Source organism: Humulus lupulus, chromosome 7 (genome assembly GCF_963169125.1).
Source record: "Humulus lupulus chromosome 7, drHumLupu1.1, whole genome shotgun sequence".
Lineage (NCBI taxonomy): Eukaryota > Viridiplantae > Streptophyta > Magnoliopsida > Rosales > Cannabaceae > Humulus > Humulus lupulus.
The window spans coordinates 160,415,638-160,430,332 of record NC_084799.1 but is presented as its reverse complement, the minus strand read 5'-3'; positions in this window follow the sequence as shown (position 1 = coordinate 160,430,332).

The window sequence follows — 14,695 nt, the reverse complement described above, 5'->3', positions numbered from 1 at the left end:
ACATTGTTAGCCATGGTTGCTGGGCTTTGTTGGTGTGGCCACGACTTGGGATGTGGCTGGCTGCTGCCATAACATTTTTTTTCTTCATTTTTTTCGTTTTTCTTCAACTGCAGCCATTGATGGTATTTTAACCATAACTTCCTCGATATATCTCAGACTTGGACAATTCAAAAAGCTGTGGAAATCTAAGAAAAATATCTAAAACTTGTATTTCTAGAAATATTTCAGAAAGAGTATTAGAAAATTGTCAAAATCAAGTGTGAAGTTTCAGACTTGTAATTCCGAGCTTAACCATTGCTTGTAAAACATTCCAAATTCATTCTTTTTCATCAAAATGTCTTGACAATAATAAAAACACAAAATAAACTAATTAAACATATATAAATAAATAATCAAGTTCATAATCATAGAAGAATAATGAATTAGAAATAGATAAATTTGATACTTCTCGAATTCCCCCACACTTGACATTTGTTTGTCCTCGAGCAAACAAAATAAAAACTAAACACATAAGCAATAGTTTTGTCAAAAGCACTAGCTGTAGCAGTCTCAAAAATTGATCAAACAAATAAGTCATAGGAAAAATTTGAATTCCACATTCCTCATAATTCAACTCAATGCCCAGTCACCACTTAAACTCGATGTCTTTATTATTATACACAATCAAACTTACCAAAACACAAACATTTGAATCAATTTATACATGCCAAAGCATGTTTTAAAGTCTCTTGTATAGTAAATATTTTCACGAAAAACATCCACTCCATAGATGTTTACCGAGTTTTTCGAAAACTAGAAATGTATTATAAAATAAGAGCTAGAAAGAAAGGATAAGAGATGAACAATCGCAATTTTTACGTGGTTGGGGCGTTAATGAGCCTTAGTCCATGAGTCACTAGTATTAGGCTTTAGAGAGTTTTGAAAATGGAGTTTTTCTACAAGTTTAGAAGCGTTTGCTTACAAGAGAAATTTTTGGATCCTTGCTACAGTGCACAACTTGCCCTATTTATAGGTAGTCGAGTAGCTTGGGCCGGACTAATCCAGGCCCAATATTGGTGTAATTACCATTTGCTCGCTAACAGAGCCATAATACAAAGAATGTAACATAATTAGATGTTGTTAATCTGGGTCCATTGGGTCGGCTTAGGCATGGACAGGCCTTACAGCGGCCCTGTGTACGTTAGCACAGACTGATCCGCGTGGGCTACTAAGGGATCCTGGGGACAGGATCTGTTAGAGTAGTGGCAGTACAGTTTCATAGGAACAGTGTACGTTCCGTGTATATCCCACTCTGCAGGTTAGTTAGGGAGACCGACCTCCGAATTTCTCAAGGACACGTCAACATTAGGGAAGACTAGGCTTGTACTTTTTAGACGTATGGTTCAGGTTCATTTACCAATATCCAGGATCATTTACCTAAGTCCTGGTTCATTTACTAGGACCCATGTTCATTTACCAAGGCGGATACCTTGTTGACAACATCTTCTCCTGGATCCCACTTGATGGGATCTATCTTTTGGAGTGAATGGTCCGCAATCACAATTTACATCCCGGTGGATGTAGGTTGAGAGTGGTTAGGGAGACGCTGCAGGCCTACACCTTGTTTCTAGCCCCTCACTATGCTTGCGCTACTTGCCCGTCATCGGGCTTAGTATGATCTGGGTCTTCAGGGTTTCCTTATTCATTATTCACTGGGCCCAGGTTGGGTCCGGAACTCTTCCGAGGGCCCATGGACCCGTTTGGGCCTGCCACGTGTCAAAGGTGGAAAATATGGATAACATTTACCCCCCCCCCCAAGTCTTCATCCGTGTTTGCATGGTGGAGACTTTCATTCCTTCTCCTAGTTCAATCTTAAGTATCCTGGTTCATTTACTTAAGTCCCGGTTCATTTACCTGGATTCAGGTTTGTTTACTTGGGGGCCATTTTGTCAATTCTTGTCCTTTCAATATCCTAGACACGTGTCTCCAAGCTGATGGTGCATATGTACCACTTGCACACTGAAAATCTGGAGATAATCTTTTGATGACCTAGGTGACCGATGGGTGTCAGTACATGTTCCAAAGCATCCCATTTGTATGATAAAGGTGTTTTGGGTACTTGAGTGGGTTGTTTAATGGTTCTGCACTATCTGGAGTCATTGTATGGGGGTAGTTTTGGGATTTTCAATGTGGATCGTTGGACGAAGTAAGCGTGGACTGTGGATTGACGAATCTCGATTGGGCCAATTAATGCCCCTACATTGTCCGACCCGTCGGATGTCGATAATCTTGGGATCCTCATCGGGGACCGTTAGATCGAATAGTGAATTTTCATCCTATAAATACCTCGATAGGATCATTTCTACATTTTACTCATCCGAAATTCTTTATCTAGAGAGCAGATAGCAAGAGCTTTGTATGTCCAAAACTGCGGACGAGATTCTCCAGCGATTAATACTTTTTTGTGCTTATTTGTTTTTGACGGAGCCTTTTTCCACTCAACAAGCAGGCGATTCTATCCTAGTCCATCCATCTGGGAGTATCGATGAGCTGCTATATCTTCTCCTTAGGTTCAAGACCAAAATCTAGCGGACGTTGTTGCTTGAAAATCAATGAATCCCAAATCCAATACCTCACAGTAAGTTTTCTGGTTACTTTCTTATTCCTTTTGGTCATTTTTATTGCCATTTTGTTTTCGTGACTGTAGAGCTGTTAGGGCTGCAGCAGCCGTGTAGGGTGGTTTCTGAGTAGTGGTAATGGTAGAGTAGAATAGTAGGGTTTTTAGATGACACCTCATACAATAAGTAGTTTGATTGGTGAAGCCGACTTAATTTTCCCCGACCACCGAACTCGGATGCCTCAAAGTCATTCAGGTGAATTAGTTTATTAGTAAATGCCCTTGGCCTTTAGTTCCCGACTTATGTTTCTGGGATCTCTATTGGTCCCGGATCTGGGTCTGGAGGGGACCTCTCCAAGCAGTTTTAGAAGAATCCCCACACCTAACTAATTTTCTTCGATTTCGATGCTAACTGCTTGGTTCTCGCTTTTCTTGTCACTTCTTGGTCTTTGATCATGGGTCACGACATTACTTTGTACGTGGAAGATATTGTCCAAGCGGGCCCTGTAGTCTTGGAGGGGCACAAGCTTCCAACTAGAAACACGTGGGAAATGGACGGGGAAAAGAACGAGATTTGGAACTACCGGATGCTAAATGAGCTGGAGAAGGCCCTTGGAGTAGAGTCGAGTCTAGGGCTCTTTTACAACAGATTGGCCTAGACAGAAAAGAAAGCTCATACTAGAGTGGGCATGTTCGGGGCCTGGAGCATAGGCCACATCAGTGCGGGAGCTACTCTCTCGCTCCACGACTATTACGCGCGGTTCCTCAAGTTCGTGAGGATCGTGCCTTTCCAGCTTCTACCCCAAGCGTATAAGTTGCTTGTAGGATGGTGCATATTCTGCGCTTCGAAGGAGATCCCAGTGCCCACCCCCATGGAGGTGTTATACTTTTACAAGCTGGAGCCGCAACTTAATGCTAAGGACCTCTCCAAGCAGTTTTATAAGTTTAAGGCCTGTGGCATTAGTCCGACCCCATTCAACACGTGGAAACATCCCACGGATGTCAGGAACTATTGGTTCATGACATCTGGGTTTCTCCTAGAGAAGAACCCCACCCTGATGCTGGACTTTCAGCGCATGGGTAAGTCGTCATTCTTCATTTTTCATCTGGCCCCTTGTTTAGTTTATTGCAAACTTACGTTCCCATGAACAGGTCCGTACGCTCAAACTCGGCTCAGTAAGTCGATCCCGGATCGAAAAAAGTATTATGCCACTCTTAGCGCCGATGAGCTGGATGTGGGTGTTGGAAAACCATTCAAAGCACGCAACAAAAACTTTGCCTGGAGGGCCAATTGTTGTTTATGAACAACACAACAATAATAAAAAAAAATCATTTATCATATAAACAATTTATATGACCAAGAAAACAATTCAGAAACATTATCATACAATACTATTAATCGTGTAACAAATATGTATGAAAAATATACAATATATTTATATAGAATATATAAACACAAAAAACCATGAACATAAACTTTTACCTCTTGAAGCCTATCAAGTGTCCTTGAGTCTTTTTGTAATTTTAACGATCTTCCTATCCAAAGCTTTGAGCACTCAAACCACGATCTTCTGGAGTATTCTCTACACCTCAAGATGTGTGTGGGTATTTAGAGAACATGGGTTTGTATTTTAGGAATCATAAGTATTTCTCAACACATGAGAACTTAGATTATGGTATGAGAATGACTAGAATAAAGAAGAAAGAAAAACTTTTTGTCTGACAAAAAGCTCTGAAAGTTTTGTGTTTTCTATTGTGTTATGTTTGTGTATATTTCTCTTCTTCTTCTATATCATATATATAGAGATTTATATTACCTTATTATTCCTAATAATAATAGTAATAGAAATATATTATAATAACGGTGATAAGAATTGATTTTAGGTAAATATCTAACTTACCAAATTTGAAAAAACTAATTTTAAATAATTAAATAATTAAATAAATAAAATAAAAACTATACTGATACATTATCAATACAGGTGATACTGCTATTCCTTTTTGAGGGATTTTGCATTTTTCTTTTATTTAATTAAAATCAATCTCTCATGAAATAAGGTGTTAATCTTTTTAAGGAAAAGATGACAATCATATTTCAAAATTTAAATTCTAAATTCTAAATTCAAAATTCAAAATTCAAATTGATAATCATCATTATCATCATCTTTTAAAATTCAATAAATCAAAAACTATTTTTGACTTACTAATTCTATTTTCTCCCTCTCAAATAAAATAATTAATTTAAAAAATTAATTAATTTATTTATATATTTAAATTAATAAATATATTTTTGAAAATAATAATTAATTCTAAATTAATTATTCAATCAATTATCATACAATTGCATATTTGACCCGAAGAATAAAATTCTTCTCAAATTCAAAAATTACAGTTATACCATTGTATCAACTCTTACCTTGATATGGTGTTGATAGAGCCAACCTAGGGACCCATGGACCTATAATATCAAGTTTCAATAAATATTACATTATTAATCAATGCTCTTTGATTAAGTAATCATATTTATTAATCTCATGATTACTCCACTAAAAATATGAGATTGAACTCTTGATAACCATAGACATATATTTACTGAGTACTTTTCTTAAAGAATAAAGTGTCTATTGATATAATCATTACATACAACGTTAATCCTTTATTAATGGTTCATAATTAAAAGGGAGTAAAATTAACGTTTTACCCTTTTAGCTATATCTTGTTCCTAGAGTACCATTGACTTTACTAGTGAAGGTTGTGTCACAACAAGTTTGCGACGTGAGTGCTCATAACATTTTCAGTTCCAAAAGTCAACCCAATAGGGAACCATTATTCAATCTATATGAAGGTATATATTCCATATCTGTTAAACTATGTCCCCAGCCATATACATCATTGAGTTCCCAAAACAATTGTTCTTAGCCTGATCATTCTGACAAACCTTAATGCATGAATCAAAGGATCAGATGACATATATAGGAGTTCACAGTAACCTCAGGATTAAGATCTTCGTGTATAGGTTCATCGTTTGATTAATACTAGGAAACAATGTTTAGACAAGTATTAACAAATCACATATGGTCTAGTTCTACATACTCTCAGCATGCAAAGCACCTCCACTAAATTGTCTTGCTACACTAGAAACCTAGATCTAGGTCACATGTATTCATAATACTAGTGGACCGTACTAGCAATAACTAATCTAAAGATTCCATAACTTTACTGCGAACTATTTAAGTTTATTATCTTAATCTCGATCCTCCCATACCAATATGAGATTAAGACCACATAGATAAACTTTGGAATTTTCTAATATTTACTTAATATTATCATATAATATCAGACATAGTCTATATATATAATAATAATCCAATTCAATTATTTATTTTATTTAAAACATTTATCAAATACAATTTCTTTAAGGACACTATTCCCAAAAATCTCCCACTTTCCCTAAAGGAAATTGAGGCATCTATTTTAATATGCGAATCATATTCTCCTGAATGATTTTTTCTAGCAAAGTCTTTGTAACAGTTTTGTAAGAAACTGTTTTGAAGTTATCTTAAAGATTATTACATCAATTCTGTAATATTATCTTGAATTGAATGATACCTCATTTCACATGCTTTACCCTCTCACGATTTCTAGTTCTTCTAGAATAGTTGTATCTTTATTGCTTTCGCAATGAGATGCTATCTATTTATTCTAGTATGAAAAATCTTTACAGAATGTCCAAGAACTTAACTAAATCAAATAGCCTATTTAACTGCTCATAGATTTTATATAGTGACTTTTGTGATGAAACATATAAATTTGAAATGTCTACCACATTTCTAGATTAATGTGTTTCCTCCATAGTTATGGAATCTGTTTTGATATCAATCTTGAAGATTTAATATCAGATTATCCATTGGGATTTTAGGTCTCTGCCTAAATGCACATATATATAATCTCTATTATATTTAAGATACTCAAAAACTATGTCCTTATAATTATTCAATGACTCAATCCATAATGGATTGATAACTGCTGACTATTGCCACCGTTGAACATATGTCAATTCAAAAATATAATATTCGATACATTAAACAGTCTATCACTGAGTTGTAGAAATAACTGTCTCATGTCCTCTTTTCTGGTAAAAGAATAAATAGACATTTATTATTTAGATAATACATCCTCCTTACCAGGAAGGAAGAGAAGCCTTTCTTGGATTTTTGTAAACTAAAGTATTTAAGCTTCTTATCAATATAAGTTGCTTGAGATAGAGCCTAAGGATTGTTCTTTCCATCTCTATAGAATTGAATGTACAAAACATTCTTGGCTTTTCTAAATCCAATATTTAGAAATGTTTAGTTGACCATTTCTTTTCTATTGATGATTTCTCTACATCATTCCTAATGATTAGAACGTTGTTAATATTAAGAATAAGAATCACAATAGAATCTTTCTGGTCGAGATCTTCAAATGATTTTGTCATGTCAGCCATTCCAGTAAAGACAACATAGACATTCATTTAAATAAATCTCATAATCCATGCATAAAGCAATGGACAAGAGTATGTAAATAGAATCAAGTTTGGTTACAGTAGAAGACATTTATTCAAGTAATAACTTTTTCTTTCTGCTCATAGCCTTTGGCTATTAACCTAACTTTAAAAAGTCTGTACTTTCCTTTGTTCTCCTCTTCATCTTGAATATCCTGTTTCAAACTGAAGTTCAATGAACTTTAGTTGGATGTTCAAGAATCCTGATGACATAGAATTCCAAATTCCATTTCTAGATTCATGGTGTTTCAACCATTGTTTTCTGTAAAACCTTGTTCATTTCATATACTAGTATGTGAATGAAGTATAGTTAGATTGTGTTATACATAATTTAACTATCTTTACATTTGCAATGGAGTAGTTACTAACTAACGCTCCCACTACATTAATGCTTTACAGAATTTGTGATATTCTTTATGTTTACCCAAAAACGGACTACCTGATGACGTGGCAGGATTGTCCTACACGTGGGGGGCACGTGATGGCTTTAAGAGAGTGTATCCTGCTCAGCCATCGACCAGAAGATTATTGGTTTATCAAGAATCATACTTATGTGCGACCGGCCTAGTCGCATATATTCATTTATTTCCTTCAGATGTGCAATCTTGTAATTATGCATTAATTGTAATTTCTCTTATTATCTAGATACGCAAGTCTTAATTGTAATTAAGGCCCATTGGCCCATGTAGACCCGCTTGAGCCTATAAATAAGATTCGAAGGGCTCAAGGGAGGGGACTTTGGGAGAAAATTGTAGTGTTATTATTCATCAAAATTGTAATCATCCCGAAGCTTGTAAAACTCGTGAACCCTAGTTCATTGATCATAGTGTTGGGATTCTACATCAATAATAACACTAAGTGGACGTAGGTCATTACCATCTGATTGGGGCTGAACCAATATAAATTGTATGCGTTATTTATTTTTTCGTCTGGATTTATTTTCATTTTCATTTCATTTTATATCGTTTATCTAACTCTGTGTCGTTGACCAATTCGAGGGTCAACATTTTGGTGCTTTCATTGAGAGTTGAACTCAAGACTTTAAGAAAAATAAAATGGCGAAAACATCCAGAAAGATAGGACAAACCTCTGTTGCTGCATCCACCCAGCCTCCTCCACCAAATGTGGCTGAAGATGAACCACAGTTGGATTTCGAAGAGGAGGAGATGGATTCTGAGACCGTGAGGACAACACTGGGTGTGTTGTAGGAAGAGTTAGCCAATCTGATGGTTAATCAAGAGAATGTGGCTGAGACGATGGTGTTGCAATAAAGAGAAATTGACCGTCAATGTCAAGAGTTGAATGAGCGGCAGGCTGACATGAATTGCCAACAGAGAGACGCCACCGCCGCCCTGGAAGCCGCCATTCAGTTGGCCCGGGGACAACCTGGGCCAACTTCTCAACCGGATCAACCACAAAGTGCACCACCACAATAAGGTCCAGACCCAAGTTCTCCACCTCAACCGGCAAGCCCTCTAAGGCTGGAGCAACATCCTGATGCTCAACAGGATATTCCATTTCAAGATCCTGAGCAGCAGCCAGCTTCTCGTGCTAGTCGAGATAATCTGTAGCGTCAAAGGCAGAATAGGGCTGGACAGCCTCCATGAAGCCCTAGACGCCAAACTGTTGAGGAACCGAATCCAACGAGCAGGGGACAGTGTCCTTCTGCTAACAGAAGGTTCTGCGGTCAGGGCTCCCCCATGACATAATAATTCCCAGGGACCCACCGACCAATGTAGGCCTCCCCCTAACGCTCGAGAGGTACCAGGAAGAGGATGAAATAGTGCGATGAGCAAGTTGCGCCATAGCCAATCACATTTTCAGGATGATCATGATTACAATGAGGCTAATTCCAGCAGAGGAAATGCTGGTCGAAGACAAGGAGAGAGAAGTGGAGAAAGGAACCCCCTACCAAGAGAAAATAGGCTTGCGAGCCAGAACGCTAGGGGGCAGCCTAGGAAACCTAACGTCTTTGACTGGTTGGGCGATAGTGAGCAAAGGTGTAGAAGTGAAGACTTGAGGGATGTGCTCAACGATAAGTGTGAAAGGCACGATGAGTATGCTCCTCCAACACCAGTCACCCCAGCGATACCAGATGCAGTCCAGGCTCAGATCGATGCGCTGAATTAGGCCATCCAACAGCTGGTGGGGAGCCGAATGTCCCATATTGAGTATGATCAGAGAAGAGGCTCTCAATTTATACAAATAATAGCAATGGCGGAAACCCCTAGCAAATTCAAGATGCCAGTATTGCCCAACTTTGATGGATTTGGGGACCCAGTATCTCATGTGAATAAGTTCGAGATACAGATGGATATCCAAAAGGTGTCGGATGATGCCCGATGTAGAATCTTTCTGGCCATCCTATTTGATATTGCTCAGGAATGGTTTTTTAAATTCCCTCCAGCTAGCATAGTGTCATGGGAGATGTTCGTTAAGGAGTTCTACGGAAAATTCTATGCTGGTCATGTACACCCGATTGAAGCCAACCAACTGGTCGAGATACACCAGAAGGAGGGAGAGTCCTTAAAGGAGTATGTCCAACATTTTATGCGAGCAGCAGCTAGAGCTACTACTGGAGTGCAGCACCACTCTCCCATTTGGAACAGTTTAAGGAGGAATTGGGTGAAGAGTACCCAAGAATTCTTGGATCAAGCAGACAGGCACATAAAGCTCGAAGAGGCGATTTCTAACAAAGGGAGGTCACCTGCAAAAGACAATGGACCAAAGGAAGATCCCGCTAAAGCCGCCAATGAGTCAGATAAACCCAATAGCAATGGGAAAAATGGTGGAAAAAAGGTGAACAACGAGCCGTCGACGTCCGAGAATAAGTGCCCTAAGGGCAATAGGTACGAGCCAAGATTCACCAACTACATGACCTTTGTCAAAAGCAGAGCGAAGGTGTACCAGGCGACCAACACCAATGTCCCTTACAAGAGACCAGCGCCAATAAGGAATGTGTTGACAGTGAAATCTCGTCAACGAAATTAGATCGGAAAACTCAAAGGTAAGTCAGGTGATGTTTATATAAGAACTGAGAGTAAACTTTAAGGAAAAGTAAACATAGATAAATGATGGAGCAAGTCTTGGTATATTTCTCAATAGCCTCTGCTTACAATGAATTTTCCAACCCCTGATTCTGAGGGGTCAAGCTCCTTTTATAGTTGGGCTCTAATGGCCCCTTATACATGGTGGTCCCTTGGGACAAAATAGTACATAAGTACACTGTCAGAGTAATAACACAGGTGGTAGTGGTATGGGAAGAGTGGTGGAGCAGAAGATCATAGTGTCAGCCTGGGACATAGTCAGAGGCATGCATATAGTGCCTCCACTCTTTGTACAAATCCGTACCTCCACTACCTGTGTGATACAGGTGTCAGGGTCATGCTTCTGTCCTCCTCATGGTTGTACGTCATGCACCCGTACATGTACGGGTACTATGTACCCGATGGTTATTCTCGCCTCTCCAAGGCATGTATCTGCTCAAGGCTATTCCACGTCCTACTAAGTGTAGGGAAGCTATTGTGTTGACATGAAGGATATACTCAGTCATCTATTCCACTATTGGCTCTATACCTAATAGTTATTGGGTCTCTCCTATTGCTCTTCATCTCATGTGACTCATAGGGAGAGTGGTGCCCCATTGGTGGCACTACCTCAGGAAGAGAGGTAAGGCCTCTTCAACGGGGCCTGCTGCGTGTGTGATGAAGCATGACGCCTACAAATGGGACGAGGGTCTCATCTTGTGAAACCATCACTTTGCAGCCCCCACACTACGAGGCCCCTGGTATATGGCCGAAGGGTATTTAGTGGAGGCTATGTCTCTTGAGGCCTTTGACGTGGCCGGTGCGCAAGGCGAGGCAAACGAGGCCACTAGGTATGCGTGGCCCTTGGGGGCGAGGCCCTTGGGGGCGAGGCTCCTTTGACGCGTGCCCCCATTCCCATGGCCACCTGATGCTGCGGGCGTGGCTGCGCGAGGCCGAGGGCCTGCTGGGGCGCGAGGCCGAGGGCCTGCTGGGGCGCGAGGCCACCTGGTGTGCGGGCGTGGCTGCACGAGGCCGAGGGCCTGCTGGGGCACGAGGCCACCTGGTGTGCGGGCGTGGCTACACGAGGTCGAGGGCCTGCTGGGGCGCGAGGCCGTCTGGTGTGCAGGCATGGCTACGCGAGGCTGAGGGCCTGTTGGGGCGCGAGGCCACCCGGTGTGCGAGCGTGGCTGCGCGAGGCCGAGGGCCTACTGGGGTGCGAGTCCGCCTGGTGTGCGGGCGTGGCTGCGCAAGGCCGAGGGCCTGCTGGGACGCGAGGCCGCCTGGTGTGCGAGCGTTGCTGCGCGAGGTCGTGGTGCGGGGCCTTGGTGGCGCGCGAGGCCATGGTGAGGGGGCGCGCGAGGCCATGGTGCGGGGGCACGCGAGGCTGAGGGCCTGCTGGGGTGCGAGGCCGCCTAGTGTGCGGGCGTGGCTGCGCGAGGCTGAGGGCCTGCTGGGGTGCGAGGCCACCTGGTGTGCGGGCGTGGCTGCGCAAGGCCAAGGGCCTGCTGGGACGCGAGGCCGCCTGGTGTGCGAGCGTTGCTGCGCGAGGTCGTGGTGCGGGGCCTTGGTGGCGCGCGAGGCCATGGTGCGGGGGCACGCGAGGCCGTGTCGTGCATGGGCGCGAGATGGGTCCCTAAAACAGCTGGTGCGATATGCCCGTAGCATATTGGGCGTACCCATGAGGCATTTATGGGAGCCTATCACGTGCTTTTGGCCTTTTTATAACTGTTGAATTTCGAGCATCCACATTTCTCATGAGACAATCTCCTGTATTCAAAAAGGGCCTACAGGCTCGAGTCCAATTGCATGATTAAGTGGCCTTTATCCCTCTGTTCTAATCAGGGACTAGAGATTTCTTATTTGGTGGATTTTTGGCATCCACAGAATGATATCTCCAAGAGAGATACAACGAAGTTTTGTCATTTTCACAACGACTATGGACATGACACCAATGAGTGTAACCAGCTGAAAGATGAAATTGAGTTCCTTATCAGACAAGGACACTTGAGGAGGTATGTACGAGGCACTGAAGGTTCTCATCGAGGGGTTCAAGGAGGCAACGAGCAGGTGCCTGTACGCCAATGGTTTCCCCCTTTACAGCTAGCTCTTGTGGCGGATACATTGCTAACCATCTATGGCGGCCTGCACCTTGCTGGAGATAGTGGGAAGGCAAGGGAGCAATACGCTCGGACTTTATGCCACGACCAGGACATCGAAATGCTGAATGTGGAGGAGTGAACTCCTAAGAAATCTCGAATAGAGGAAGAGATAATAACTTTCTCTGAGCTTGACGCTCAGCATGTCCGGTTCCCTCATTCGGACCCTCTGGTCGTGGACATCCAAATAGCCAGTATGATGGTTAAGCGAGTGTTAGTGGACATAGGAAGCTCAGTGAGCATTTTGTACAAGTCTTTGCTAGAAAGAATGAAATTGTCAGTGAAAGACTTGGAGCCATGCAACCAAACCATTTATGGTTTTCTGGCGAAGGGCTTGCGCCAACAGGGTCGATTAGGCTCCCGATTACAGCAGGAACTGCACCTGCGAATAGGACATTACTCACTACTTTTATAGTAGTTGATTGTCCTTCTGCATACAATGCTGTGATTGGAAGGCCTATTCTAGTCGACCTGCGAGCTGTAACCTCAGTTTGGCACCTCGCCATGAAGTTCCCAATTGACGCGGGGATAGGATGCGTGTTGGGAAACCAGCGAGAAGCGAGGGAATGCCACAATTCCTCGATTACTAAGGCAAAAAGGGGTGGATCGAGGGAAGGAGCTGGAAAAGAGTTACAATTGGCTGATGAGGTACAAGCCCAATCAAGTGAGCACGTCACCAAATAGGGTGTTGCCAAAAGTGAGGATAGGGATTTAGATCCTCGCTTTGGGGATTTTTATGAAGAAGTAGGACCAGTCGAGGACCTCGAGGAGGTCCAACTCGATGAGGCAGATCCGACCAGGGTGTGAAAGTCGGTAAAAAACTTAGAGACAACAACAAAACAAAGATTGGTGGAGTTTTTAAAGAAGAACTATGAAGTATTTGCCTCGTCGCATAAAGATATGGTTGGGATTGACCCAGCAGTTATCAGCCATGTCTTGAACATAGATAAAAGTTTTCCATCAGTACAACAGAAAAGAAGGCTGCTCGACAAAGATAGATCAAAAGCCTTAAAGGAAGAAGTCGAGAAGTTAAAGGAGAACAGATTCATCAGGGTAACATTTTATCCATTGTGGGTCTCTAATCTCGTACTAGTTCCCAAGTCGAATGGCAAATGGAGAACATGCGTGGATTTCACAAACCTTAATAAAGCCTACCCTAAAGATTGTTTCTCGCTCCCAAGGATCGACCAGCTGGTCGATGCCACTTCAGGGCATGAGATCCTATCATTCATGGATGCATACTCTAGGTACAATCTGATCAGTATGCACCCACCTGATGAGGATCACATTAGCTTTCAGACTGATACAGAGCTCTATTGTTATAAAGTGATGCCTTTCGGTTTGAAAAACACTGGTGCGACTAGTCAATCACATGTTTAAAGAGATGATCGGTGTAAACATGGAAGTATATGTTGACGACATGCTGGTTAAGTTGAAGAAGGCAGAAGAATACATTGGGGACCTGCAAGAGTGCTTCAATATCTTAAACAAATATCAGATGAAGCTGAATCCCCTTAAGTGTTCCTTCGGAGTTGGATCAGCGAAATTTTTGGGATTTATAGTGAACTCACGAGGTATCGAAGCTAATCCCAAAAAGATTAAGGCCTTGGTCGAGATGAAGTCGCCAACCAAGATAAAAGATGTTCAAAGTTTAACCGAGAGGATTGCCACTTTAAGTAGATTTATCTCTAAATCCACGGATAAGTGCGTCCCATTTTTTAATCTACTTAGGGGAAGAAAAACATTCGAGTGGATGGAGGAGTGTGGGCAGGCTTTCCAGGCTCTAAAGTCTCATATGTCGCAGCAACCGATTTTGTCTAAACCGGTTGAAAAAGAAACTTTGTTCTTCTATTTGGCGGTCACACAATATGCTGCTAGTGCTGTCCTGGTAATAGAGAAAGAACATGTGAAAAAAGCTATGTATTATCTAAGAAAAAGGCTAATAGGAGTATAACTGCGATATCCGTCCATTGAGAAATTAGCCTACTATTTAATCTTAGCCTCCAGAAAGTTGCGACCATACTTCCAAGCTTACCCCATCACAGTACTAACCGACCAGCCCCTACGATAAGTCCTGCAGAAACCAGAAGCCGCTGGTCGATTATTGAAATGGGCAGTTGAACTTGGACAGTTTGATATTTCTTACTCACCATGAGCATCAGTAAAGGGACAAGCTCTAGCATACTTTGTCACAGAATTCACTGGGCTTCAGGACATTGAATCGATAGAAGAGCCTGATCCTCAAAGACAAACTCCCTCTTGGAAGTTATTCGTAGATGGCTCTTCCATTGAGCACAACGCTGGAGCAGGGGTGATTTTGGTCATGCCTGAAGGACATCGATTCCACTGTGAAATTAGATTGGGCTTCACAGCG